Source organism: Channa argus, chromosome 15 (assembly GCF_033026475.1).
Source record: "Channa argus isolate prfri chromosome 15, Channa argus male v1.0, whole genome shotgun sequence".
Classification (NCBI taxonomy): Eukaryota; Metazoa; Chordata; class Actinopteri; order Anabantiformes; family Channidae; genus Channa; species Channa argus.
This window is the reverse complement of record NC_090211.1, coordinates 21417083-21431398: the sequence shown is the minus strand read 5'-3', so window position 1 is coordinate 21431398 and position 14316 is coordinate 21417083. Positions and strand designations below refer to the sequence as shown.

At 40.8% G+C, this 14316-nt stretch overlaps 1 pseudogene; it reads right to left on the bottom strand.

Annotated features, from left to right (window-relative positions):
- Positions 1 to 351: 351 nt before the first annotated feature.
- Positions 352 to 13699, bottom strand: LOC137100638 (cell surface glycoprotein MUC18-like; annotated as a pseudogene).
- Positions 13700 to 14316: the final 617 nt, after the last annotated feature.

Here is a 14316-nt window from a genome sequence, read left to right as displayed (position 1 = left end):
TCTCAGTCCAAAGTGAACAAAAGTGATCTCACACCACCTCTGAAATGCACTAAATAACCATCTTCCTTTATACAATATGCTGATCATCCACAACATTAATATGACTGTTTGACTTTAATGGTCTTAGAAGAATAGATTCTTCTACACATAATTAATGTCTGTAATTTGTTCAAAGTGTTGGTTGAACACTTTATTCTAAATGGATAATAAATGTTTGAATTGATTTGCAGTGAGAAGGGCAGCTTGGGGCCTACTGCTTCTATTCCAACTACTCTTTTATACGTTAGAGACAAATGTCAATAGAAAAGAAATAGCCTGTCTTTAAATCAAACATTTTTATTTGACCTTAGTTTCTTGCAAAGCAGAAACACACAAGCATCAATAAATCACATGTACTCTACTGAATTTACACACATTTTGGAAAAAGAACAATTTCAACATTAAGTTTTAAACTAAAGCAAATAATGTATTATTTACCAACTTAAAACAAAGAGAAAACATGTGATTAGTGTTAATGCTGCAAATGTGAGCATTGTTAAAATCAGACTGACACCACATTACTTACAAGCTCTGTTATGTGAAATAACTCCTGCTCCTATGGATCAAAACAATAAACAATAATAATAACAAACAATAATAACAAACCAATAGTTGGCCAAACTTATCTGAAAGAGAAAATGAGGAAACTTTGACCCCTGAATCATTTTGCTAGTGCATTAAAGACGTATTTATCTCTAAATTTCAGCCCCAGAACATTGCATTATTTCTACAAAGAGCAAATATTAGTTTTCTGCATGTTGGCAGCTGGTGCACATTTATGAGACAAATCACAAAACTACACATCCCCATTCATTTAGATTTCTCTTGTGCCTTCTTCAGGTCTGACCTCACAACGTAGCCCCACGACTGGTGTAACACAAGAAAAGTAAACATGTCTGTTGGGGAATAATGAACATTGCAGCCTCATTTTTGTGGTTTGTGGTTCCTGTTTTATCCTGAACTATTCATCCACTACAATAGCTAACTGGTCATCAGGGCCATTTCTGTCTCTGTTGATGAGCATTAGGTCGACAGATTCCTCATTATCTTCAATGTTCTTCATCTCTATCACAATGTCATTTATGGCGGTCTCCTCTGAGATGCTGTTGACAGAAAGAAGGATTGGCACAATAAGTCTTCCCAGGTCCACTTGACTCATAATTTGAACATTTTGGATACAGTCCCAGGATTTAACAGTGCATTTGTTGAAGACTACATGACGACATTTTCTTTTTCTTTCTGAGGATTAATACATATTTACTGTACTGAGTAGCAGAGACAATACTCACATGTCCAGATTCCCTGAGCGTCCAGGTGGGATAATTCCCTTCCTATACAGGAAGTAGAGGACACTGCTGATGGCCAGCAGCAGCAGACACAGTATGATGACTACTATGATCACCCCACTGCCCTTAGCTGCATGAACACACAAACACAGAGAGCAAGAAAATCCTGTTAGTTCACTTCATCTAACAATTGTTCTCATCTCTGAGCTGCTACTTTGACAGCTGCGGTGTTTAAGAGGATTTGACCTTTGCTTCACTGTGTACCAACCACATAAAATAGTTTGGTTTCTTTATTTGTAGAGCACTTTTTGGCTTATCTTTGAATACATCCATACATACATACATTCCTCCAGCTACTCCAGTTTTCTCCCACAGTCCAAAGACATGATGTTAGGTTAATTGGTGACTAAATGACCTGTAGCAGTGAATGTGATTGTGATGATGGTCTTTCTCTGTATGTCTCTCTGTGATGGCCCTGAGACAGACTGGAGACCTGTCCGGGCTGTACCCTGCCTCTCACCCAATGACTTCAGCCCCCTTTTCCTGAATTCTATTGTTCAGATCAGATGTTTGAATTTGTTAAAAACTAAGATTGTGGTATTTATTCTATCACGCATACATATTTTATTATACATGATTGATTATTAGATTTTCCACTAGTAAACACTAGTTTCCTCTGATTGTACAAGTATTTTTAGTTAAGTCAAACTGATCATGTAACACCTGGAAGAGGTTCAGCCCCTCAGGACATCAGTGGATATTTAGACAAGCAAACAAACATTTATTTTATTAATATTTCTCAAGAGAGAATCAACACTACATGTATTCAGCTTATTTTTGTTTTTTCAAAATTCCGGGACATAAAAGGGGAAAGGGGAAAAGGCATCTGACAAAAGAGCTGTCAGGGCAAAACTCTTACCAGGAGTGAAGGGAGCTGGTGTGGTGACACTGGGAACTGTGAGGAAGAAAAACAACACTTAGAGAGTGAGAGTTTGTCCAAGTAAAGGATTAACAAAATTGGTTTTCAGAGCCTTTAAACTTGATTTAGCAGTTTAAACCTTAATGAGCATTGAGGTCACCCTACGTCTCCTAGTTCATCCCCTAATGTACAATCGCTAGTTTGGTCCCTAGTTAGAAGCCACATTCTACTGCCTGTACCATTAAAGCCCGACAGTGACCAAAACTTTTCAAACAGGCTTTGAAACTTTCAATCCAAAATAACTCAAATGCTGTATGAAAAACCTTTTGCTGGTTATTCCAGATTTCATACACTTAGAATTGGTGAAACACATACAGAAGCACAATGTTCTGACTTTACTGTGGTTGTGCTATTTTGTTTGTTTTTTTCCAATATGATGGAAAAATGAATAACATGAAATCAATTCAACAATTCAAAACCTGGTTGTTCCCTGCACTAGAGAACTGAGAATAAAGATTAATGGTTCACTCGCTAAATGGCCCCTTTTTTAATAATCCATCCACTCATACATGGAAAGTGAGAGAGAAGCTCTTACTGGCTTTAATGTTGAAAGCTTTGACTTCAGTGCCCACGTCATTGGAAACGTTGCAAAGAGCTCTGATGTCCGAGGTGACATTTACTGACACCACACTCTGAGCCACGTACTCGTTCGACTTTCTTACCACCTCCTTCCAGTTCTGTGGAGACACAAACACACCTTGTTGATGAAGAAACCATGTGTTTTATATTGGCACAATAGAAATGCTCTTCACAGCTGGTATAACTACAGTTGGGTGCAAAGCTTTGCATCTGTACCAGAACAAACGTTTCTTCATGAGAAGTGAAAGTGAGTGGAATTTTCATCCCATCAGGCTGCGTATCTCATTTGAATTTAAAGCAAACATCATCTTAAATAATGACACTCTTTGTATTCTCTTTGTATTCATTCAGAAATAATGGCTCCTGCACCTACAGAGAAACGATCTATGTACAAGAAGAAAGCAGGAAACTCTACAATGACTAGAATCAGCCCCCAAATCTGGGTAAGTTGGAAGTCGGACTCTACCATGAGAGAAATTTGAGGGCTTCAATGAAAAACACTGCTCCCACCATTGACATGACTACAAACAAAGCTCCTCTAACAGAAGCAGGTTAGTGCTGTGTCGTGAGCCTTCTTGGTGACCTGGGTGCCGATGATGTTCCAGGAGATGCTGGGCAGTGGAGAGCCTTCAGCCTCACAACTCAGGTTCACCATCCTGCCTATTGCCTCCTCCAGCTGCACTTCCTGATCCTCTCCAACCAGCTGGGGACCACCTAGACACACCCACACACACATATATTTGCTGAGTGACATAAAGCATTTCCTCAGCCCTTTGCCCTCACCTCACCTTAGAATTGAAATTCTTAACCCTCAAACATCCCAGTTCATATCTACTCTCCTTTAATGCTGAGCTAGTGTCAGTGGAAGTCAACGCTTCCTGCACAGATGTTTCACATGAAAAGCCCTCCAGTGACCTGAAAGGGTCCAGTTCACCTTTTTATGGTAGGTTTGGAATGTGAGAAAAAGAGGAGGAGGTGGCTGAGCTAGGGAGCCGTGTGGGGCCACTGACCTCGTACAATGATGTGAACAGAGCCGCTGCTGTGCAAGGCCGGGAAGGAGGGAGCAGAGACCTCACAATGGTACTGTCCTGTTGTTCCATAGGTGGCGTCCTGCAGGTGCAGTGTGTTTCCCGTGCCTACCTGCTTCCCATCCTACACACATGTAAACCATAAACACACACACTAATGCAGCTATTTATTAGCTTTCACATCATCTAAACATATTCATTATCCTTTTCTTTTCTACTGTTTTCAGTAAGATTTTCAATCCAGTCTCTGGTCTACTGTGTACATACCTTGTACCAGACAGTGTGTGTTTTCAGAGAGGACAGGGCATTTCAGGTTGCAGTCAGATCTTCCCCTTTGAGCATCACCTCTGAGTCTTTTGGCACCACAACAGCTGGGTCCAAATCTGAACACAACAAACAGCAAAGAAAAGGAAATCAAATGCTGTAGGAATGGATTTATCGCTTTCTTTCACATGAGACAATCAGTATGGAGGTGGAGTCTTTGTGTGTGTGTGTGAGGCCACTTCTCACAGTGCACAGGGAGCTGAATTTCTCCTTTGACGTCTGCGTATTCGTCAGAGTCCAGAGGGCGACACTGATAGATTCCGCTGTGGTTTCGTGACACCGGTGACAGGATCAACACGTGGCCACTGCTCTCCAAGTCCACATCCTGGTCCTGCTCAAAAATGAATGAAAGTTGTCATCTCTGTCCATGTTGTGGAATGTTACTAGCTAACGCCAACAATCTCAAGGGGACAGGGAGTGTAAAAAGAATAGTTTCCCTAACCTTACTGGATTTCAAGTTTTAATGTTGCACACTGCATGTGATACTCATCATGTGGTGAAACAGACTCCATTAGGGGGATTCAGTGGGCCGACAATATATTTAGGCCCAATATCTAAACCCACGGTATTTGAAAGTAGAGATGGAGGCAGACAAGGCCGAACCGATATTACACCACGTACTGTGAAACTTACTTGTTTTCTGTGGAAAATGAAGGATGGAGGGGGGTTGCCGTCACCATGGCAACGCAGCTCCACTGTATCCCCCTCTTTGACCAAGCCCTGGGGCGACTCCCTCCACATCTCCACCTTGGTGCTAGGGTCTAAACACACACACACACACACTCAAATTAAGAAGGCTTATTCAGCGAGCTGCTAAAGTCATTTTACAAGGTCATTTCCAAGAAAGGCTCAACGTTAACTCACAGTAAACAGTGATGTTGACGCTGTTGGACTCCAACGTTCTGACGCCTCCTGGGACAAAGAAGCTGACCTCACAGGAGAAATAGGCATCTTCATCCTCCCTCACCGCTTTATACTCCAATGTGCTCTGGACGGAGAAAAAGCCTCTGGGATCTCTGCTCACATTTGCATCTGTCAAACACAATACAGATGTTTAGTGTAACAATGGACAGAAGTTCTATGAAACTGACACCTATTGCTGTAGAGGTCACAAAGTGCATATTCCAACTGTTTCTCTGTCGCTGTCAGCTGGTAATTAGGTGATCTAGACATCTGGTCCTCATGATTACAACCCTGGCAAGACTACAGCTGCTATCAGGCTTTAATAGAAACACACTGATGCTTCACATTAACAGCTTCGATTGCTAACAGAAAATTCAAAGTGTGATACAGGTGAGACCCAGACACAGTGTCTCATCTACACTTTGCACTTACGTCCTGCTGAGGACATCAGTGGCATGCTGTTCTTGTACCAGGTGATGTTGGGCTCAGGGAAGCTGTTACGAACCTCACATGATGCAACCTGGATGGAAAGTCACATTGGCCAATCTTTAGCAGCACTGTACAGGAAACTTGATTTCAGGGACTAACAGTGTCTAAGATTAAGTAGGCCCACCTTAGATGGCATCTCATTGGTCACAGATATTCCTGTCATAACACCCTTGATCACTGGGGCGTCTGGAGGAGCTGAGTTAGAAAAAGAATAATTACAAATCTCACAGATTGGAATGTTCCTTTAAACAACAGCTAATCTGAAATCCATTTAATGTTTGGTGGGTTTCCTTACCAAACACTCTGAGATCGGTCGTGACCACAGCAAACCCAAAGACCTTCTCCTGCACGTGGCAGATAAACTGCCTGTTGTCAGAGAGCTGGACATTCTGGATGGTGAGTTGAGTTTCCTGATAGTCCAAAGTCACATTGATCCGATCACTGTAGTCAGTGTTGTCGAGTACTTCCTGTCCTTTGTCATCACCGTAGAAGATCGGTTCCAATGAGCCCGTGATGTCAGGTCTCTGGAGAAAAGAGGACATGTAGTCAGGCTGACACATCACCTTTAACTGTGTATCATGGAGTAAAATGCTGAGTAAAATGTGTGTCCAGCTGACTGCTGCTGTGAAACAAACATACAATGTGAGCCATCGCTCAGCTGAGTCAGTCTGATTCAGACACATTTCGTCTTGTTAAAAATCTCAAATTCTCAAATAATTTTGGTTTTTGCATATATTTATTTTTTTGCACTTGTCCTTAATGTCTGTCCCATGTTTCACTGGGACCCATATGTCCCTCAAACTGAATATTAAATCAAAAGTTGTATAATTTCTTCTAACATCACCAGAATAGGTCTTTGTTTTAGGTATTATGGAATGTGGAACAAGTTTTGAAGGTGCTGAAAGCAATAAAGGCATCAATTAGTTATTATTAATACATTTAATTCAACTTCAATTCAACTTTATTTATATAGCGCCAATTCACAACAAAGTCATCTCAGGGCACTTTACAGAATAAAGTCAAGATTATAAAGATATATAAAGAGAACCCAACAATTCCCCCTGGAGCAAGCCATAGGCAACAGTGGAGAGGGAAAACTCCCTTTAACGTAAGAAACCTCCGGCAGAATCATGCTCAGGGTGGACGGCCGTCTGCCTCGACCGGTTGGGGTGAGTGGAAAGGAGAGAGAGAAAAGAACAGAGCAACAAAAGCAACAACAAAACATCGGGCAGATTGGTAGGATCAGTAGCTTCACGCTGGAAGACACACAGCTTCAAAGCCGGGGGACACCTGCAGAAAGGGACAGAGAGAGGGGGACAGAGGAGGACAAAGACAACTACGGGAGAGAACACACAGAGTTAATGACATACAGTGGTGACAATTGCTGGATGAGAGGAGAGGAGAGATGGTCAAGAGGAGGAAAGGAGCTCAGTGCATTGGGGGGTGGGTCCCCCAGCAGTCTAAGCCTATAGCAGCATAACTATAACTAACTATATGCTTTATTAAAAAGGAAGGTTTTAAGCCTAGACTTAAAAGTAGAGAGTGTGTCTGCTTCCCGAATCTGAACTGGGAGCTGGTTCCACAAGAGAGGAGCTTGATAGCTAAAGGCTCTACCTCCCATTCTACTTTTGGAAATTCTGGGAACTACAAGTAGGCCTGCATTCTGAGAGCGAAGTGGTCTACTGGGATGATATGGTGCTATGAGGTCTTCTATATATGATGGAGCCTGACCATTCAGAGCTTTATATGTAAGAAGCAGGGTTTTAAATTCTATTCTAGATTTAATGGGAAGCCAATGGAGAGAAGCTAGTGAAGGTGAAATATGATCTCTCTTGCTAGTTCCAGTCAGCACTCTTGCTGCAGCATTTTGGATTAATTGCAGGCTCTTTAGGGAGTTACTGGGGCATCCTGAAAGTAGGGAATTACAGTAGTCCAACCTAGAGGTAACAAATGCATGGACCAGTTTTTCGGCATCACTTTGAGACAGGATGCTCCTAATTTTGGCAATGTTCCGTAGGTGGAAGAAGGCTGTTCTAGAGATTTGTTATATATGTGAGTTAAAGGACAGATCCTGATCAAAAATAACTCCAAGGTTCCTTGTAGTAGTACTGGAGGCCAGACTTATGCCATCTAGTGTAACAATATGGTTGGACATCATATCTCTGAGATTTTTGGGCCCAAATACTATGACTTCAGTTTTGTCTGAGTTTAAAAGTAAAAAATTGTGGGACATCCAGGCCTTTATGTCTTGTAGGCATGAAGCTTTATTAACAGTGGAAATTTATGGAGTGTTTTCTAATAACGTTGCCTGAAGGAGACATATATAAAGTAAAAAGTATTGGTCCTAACACAGAGCCTTGTGGAACTCCATAGCTAACCTTTGTGTGCATGGAGGATTCATCATTAACATGAACAAATTGAAATCTATCAGACAGATAGGATTTAAACCAACCTAGTGCAGTTCCTTTAATCCCAATTTCATGTTCCAGTCTCTGTAATAAAATGTTATGATCAATGGTATCAAACGCAGCACTAAGATCTAACAGAACAAGTATAGAGATGAGTCCAGTATCTGAGGCCATGAGAAGATCGTTGGTGACTTTTACCAGTGCTGTTTCTGTACTATGATGAACTGTAAATCCTGACTGAAAGTCTTCATACAAATTATTCCTATGAAGGTGATCACATAATTGTTTTGCGACTACTTTTTTAATTATTTTAGAAATAAAGGGGAGATTAGATATTGGTCTGTAATTGGCTAACACACCTGGGTCAAGACAGGGTTTTTTAAGTAGTGGTTTAATTTCAGCTACCTTATAAGCCTGTGGTACATAGCCTGTTTCGAAAGATAGATTGATGATATCTAATATGAACGTAAGGGTAAAGCTTCCTTGAGCAGCTTAGTTGGAATAGGGTCTAGCAGACAGGTTGTTGGTTTAGATGAGGTAATAATAGAAGTTAGCTCAGAGAGATCTATGGGTAAAAAGCAGTCTAACAGGGATTGGGGCCTTATCGATGACTCTAGCACTGCTGTACATGAAGATCTATCTGTAATTTTTGGGGGGAGGATCTGGTGAATTCTTTCTCTAATAGCTACAATTTTATTCATAAAGAAGGTCATGAAGTCATTGCTGCTCAAAGTTAAGGGAATAGTAGGCTGAACAGAACTATGGCTCTTAGTCAGCCTGGCTACAGTGCTGAACAGAAACCGGGGGTTGTTCTTGTTTTCTTCTATTAATGATGAATAATATGCTGTTCTGGCATCACGGAGAGCTTTTTTGTACATTTTTAAACTATTTTTCCCGGCTAAATGAGATTCTTCTAAATTTCTGGAACGCCACTTCCTTTCCAACTTTCGTGTTGCCTGTTTTAAGTTGCGTGTTTCTGAACTATACCATGCAGATCACCTCTGCTGGTTTACTGCCTTCTTTTTCAGAGGGGAAACACTATCGAGTAATGTATGTAGTGATGCTGCAGAATTGTCAGCAAGATAATCTACTTGTGCAGGAGAAACATTAAGGAAACTACTTTCCATTGTATTAACATATGGTGAAGCAAATGATGAAGAAATAATTTCTTTAAATTTGTTGACAGCTTTTTCACTTAAGCATCTGCTATAGTTGAATTTTCCCCTAACTGCTATATAGTCTGTTATTGTAAATTCAAATGTTATTAAAAAATGGTCAGACAGAAGAGAGTTGTGAGGAAATATGGTTAAATTATCCGCTTCAATTCCATACGTAAGGACAAGGTCTAACGTGTGACTAAAACAGTGAGTGGGTTTATTTACATTTTGGGAAAAACAATTGAATCTAATAATGAATTAAACGCAGTGCTCAGGCAGTTACTGTCAGCATCTACATGAATGTTAAAGTCACCCACTATAATGACTTTATCTGTACTAAGCACTAAATCAGATAGAAAATCAGAAAATTCAATCAAAAACTCTGAATAAGGGACTGGAGGACGGTACACGATAACAAATAATAGTGGTTTTTGAGTTTTCCAGTTTGGGTGTGAAAGGCTAAGAGTAAGGCTTTCAAATGAGTTATAACTATGTTTAGGTGTAGGGTTAATTTATAAGCTACAATGGAAGATTGCTGCAACTCCTCCACCTCGACCTGTGCTTCTAGGAACATGATAATTAATATGACTTGGGGGGGTTGACTCATTTAAACTGACATATTCTTCCTGCTGCAACCAAGTTTCAGTGAGACAAAATAAATCGAATTGATGATCACTTATTAAGTCATTTACTAAGAGATTTAGAAGAGAGAGATCTGATATTTAATAATCCACATTTAATAGTTTTGGGGTTTTGTTCTGTAAGAGGAGTAGTCTTAACTTTTATTAGGTTATTATGATTAACTCCTCTTGTTGTCATATTTACTTTATGTAATTTAGGTCGGGGAACAGACACAGTCTCTATAGGTATGTGGGAGTTGTGGGGGGGTGACGGTTGTAAGGACACTGCAGAGAGGCGTGTAGGACTGGATCTCTGCATCCTAGGCCAGCCAGTGGTTGAATGACGACATGCGGGTGTACATGTCGTCACTGGTCAGATTTGGCAGGGGGCCAGAGAGGGAACTGCCGGGGGACAGCTAGCAGGGGCTACGCTATGTCGGCCCGCACCAGCTACCGGGGCCTGACTAGCTGAGTTGTTTTCCATGGTGCGGAGCCGTGCTTCCAATTCCGTGAGCCTCGACTCCAAAGCTGCAAAAACCTTACACTTGTTACATAAACCATTATCACTAAAGGAGGCAGAGGAAAAACTGAACATGAGACACACCGAGCAAGTGAGAGAAGGAGAAACAGAGGGAGACAGAGAAGCCATTGCTAATTGATAACTGCTAAGCTAACGAAGCTAATATAAGTGAAATGTGGAATTTGTAAACTTTAGCTGGTTATGTTTTGCAAAAGCAGGTGCTTGTGTAATACAAGCGTATGTTATGACTAAGTATTAATTCTTGTGTGAAGGAATCACTTATTTAAGTAAAAATAACAGCTACAATTAATCAGTAAACAGTCTGGTAGAAACCCAAGAGCGTGCAGAAACAGGAAGTGACACGATACGCATTTCTTTTGTTTATAAATATACTATAATTATATATAGTTATTACTCTGTGATTACACTTTTAGGATAACATATGATATTGATTGATAGATTCTATGAGCTCAGCCCTGAATGACACATTCTTCAACACTACACTGATAGAAAAGTTATTCACTCACACAGCCTGTGTGTCTCCTTTGTCCTGACAATATGATTAAAGTGAACACAATCAAAAGCTGCCTGCAGGACAAACATTGATGTTGATGTAAAATTTCCATTGGAAATAAATTCTCTCTGATAAAAAAATGGTTTTATTGTTATGCTGCATTATAGCTTAGATTTGTCTGTGGTTTATTTTATGTTTTCAACATTTTTTATCGTTTTTTACTGTTGAGTCGACAATGAGGGAGGCAATTAAATAGCCTGATGATTCACTTACAGTTGTGGGTCACTGGCCATGATTCAAATTACTGACTTTTAAGCAGCAGACCTACACAAGAAGTGAGCAGTTGAATTGTGTCAGAGAGTTTCAGTTATACTCACCACAAACCACTGGACAAATAAATCACTGGGCTGATTGTTCCCATCAGTGACGTTATACTGGCAGAGGATTTGAGCAGAGTCACCCAGGTAAACCTCAACAGTCTCCTGTGTTGTCAGCTCCCCCTTTGTCCAGGCTGAAAAACACATAGACATGCACATAAATCCATTTCACAGTTTGTGTAGGTGCTGAACCATGGTCCCATATTATTTATGAGCCACAAACCTTGTAAACCACAGTATTAACGTCAAAACAATAGAAACATTTCAGTGTAACTTGAACTCAGCATTGGTTCCTGACCTACATCTAATTCTGATTATGACCCTCAATCCTAATTGTGCTCACATCTGGCTTTAGATTTCCTGCATTCATTAACAGGAAAGGTCAGTACAGTCCCTGATTCCTCTCCTTCACTGTCCCTTCTCACAGTTTGATGCTGAATATTATTTGTAACAAACTCATTGTGAAAAAGCTCAGGGTCATTTGTTTAAGCACCAACTGAGTTGGCTGATTACAGAGTCGGTCTTTCTGATGTTTTACATGCTACTGTACATGTACAAATGCTGGTGTTAGTCACTTAACCAGTTATATTTTTTCCTCAAAAGGTGATGTCTAATGCTTTGATAACTACAGCACAGACTAGTCAGATGCTGTAAAGGCGACTTGCTTTGCCTTTGTGTCAGTTATATGATGTTCATGATCTTGTCTTGACATCCAGTTTCCCTAATGATGATTAGGAACTGTGCCCTAAATCAAGATCACAAACACACCCACTGCTCTGAATGTGTCATTGTGAGCATTCACTCTTTGATTGTTTGTCCTGTGTCTGTATCAGGGTTTATTAGCATTCATGTAATGCTCATTCTACAACAAGGCCTGTTTGTGCATCTCTTTCCTTTCATACCATCTGTGAGACATGAGGTGAGCTGTCGAGCGAGTGTGCCATCTCCAATTCACTGGGATCAAACAGCGAACCCCAGCACCCCCCTCACAGCCCCCGCTGAGATGCTCTGAAAGAGACTATCAGAGTGATCACAGTCGTCCACAGACCATAGGGTCAGTGGTTCGATCCCCATTCTCAGCTATGTGTCATAGTGTCCTTGGGCAAGACATTGAACCTCAAGTTGCTCCCAGTGGTCGGTGAGCACCTTGCATGGCAGCCACTGCCATCGCTGTGTGAGTGTGAATGGGAATCAACATTGTAAAGTGCTTTGGATAAAAGTGTTATGTAAGTGGCCATTTACACTGAAAATATGCCCAGTTTATTCTTTACTTGACATATGGCTGGCTGATATTTACAAAAAATATAATCTTGATTTTGTTCATTTTGATGTTGAATGTTTGATCTTGTTAATCAGTAAATGATTTATTTGTTGAGTTAACATTCAACAAACACAAATCAGACAACATGGCGTACTTTTTGTGTTATCAATGACAAACACTTATGAACTGTGTCTGCTTTCATACGTATAGTGCAGCATAATAGGAATGTTGTCTGATTTCTCCCAGTAACATAACTTGTTGTGTGCATGTAGACACAATGAGATTCAAAGGGTCACAACATGTTCACCTTCACTGCAGCATATGACACATTTCACAGATCTACAACTTTTCACAACAAACATGTATTTCAGGTCCAAATAAAGCTTTTGTCCTGAGGAAGTAACACTTTGGCCTATTTCTTTGCAGATGCCTGCCGTTGGTCAGACATAATGTCAAACACAATTATACATGTGTTCAAAACTAATAACCAGCAGCATTGTGTGATACGGGAGGAGGGAGCCGCTCTACACCTACTTCATCTTAAGCTCCAGACTCCAGTTCTCAGGGCTCAGCAGACAATATCCATCACTGTGTGTGTGTGTGTGTGTGTGTGTGTGTGTGTGTGTGTGTGTGTATGTATGTGTGTGTCCACTGTGTCTCATGTGGGAGAAAATCTGTCAGGTAAAGTGTTTGGACACAGCTCTGAAGCTGATCACATGACCTGATTCAGCTGTGTCTGTTACCATGGCAACGACAGCTTTGAACCTGCTGAGTCACTCACTTATGCTCAAGACAGGTTCTAAACTGCTCAGACTTTGCCTCACAAAATGTGCAAAATCCTATTAACAAAATTCAAAAAACTGTGGCAGAAGGCTTCACCAAACACAGTGATATACTTTACTCAAAGATATTTAATAAAATGAAGACAGGCGGTGATTTTAAAACAACCCCCGTTTGTGATTTGAGGAGAATTTCTGGATCTCCGTTATATTGGCTCCAATGAGAGATTCAGACAGCAAAACTTTAAGGGAGGTTGGCTTGAGCGTGTCCCAACAAACAGCAGCTCACTTTACCGCAGTTTATTCCTTCAAATTCTCCGTCACTGACCTTGGAAGAAATTTCTAGAGAGACTTCGGCTTAGTTTAACTTACCGCTGCAGTTAAAGAGGCAGAAATGAAGGAAGAGAGGTAGAAATGTCCTGTGTAGAAAAGCCATGTCTGCACTGCTCGTCGTATCCAGTCCAAAATAAACCCAAGTGGAGCATCAACGAGAAGTTACCATTAGGAGACTGAGAAGGAGCAAGGAGCTCAATTAAAGTCTCAGTCTAACGGGGTCCTTTAATTGTGTGTAGCAGCAGCTTAGCAGTTTTTTCTTCTGCTACAAACTCCCTCTTCCATTTCTGCCTTGGTGGAAAGTCCTCAAGGTCGCGACTAAATAAGCCCCTTGTAGAGCTACGTTTACCTGTGTCCGGTGGTCCAACTATCAACTCCACAGGTCGTTCTATGATAAAACACTGAACATTTATTACCTTGTTGCTCTCGCATCCAATTGCATTAAACTGCCAAGAAAACAGTTTCCCTGACAACTGGTTAGGGAAACTTCAAAGGCAGGTACAATATGTGATGTCTTTGATGATGTCATTGATACGCTGTTTAAAAAAAGTAAAAATATGGTCAAAACTCTGGCAGCACGGGTTGTCATGCAAGGTGCCGGTGATTACAGTCAAAAGGAAATAGGCCTGTAGATAAGCTTACAATAAAGAAAAGACTGGACCTTTATTTCCACCATTCATTGTGGCATTTTGTGCTTCTACGACTAATATTCATGTTTAG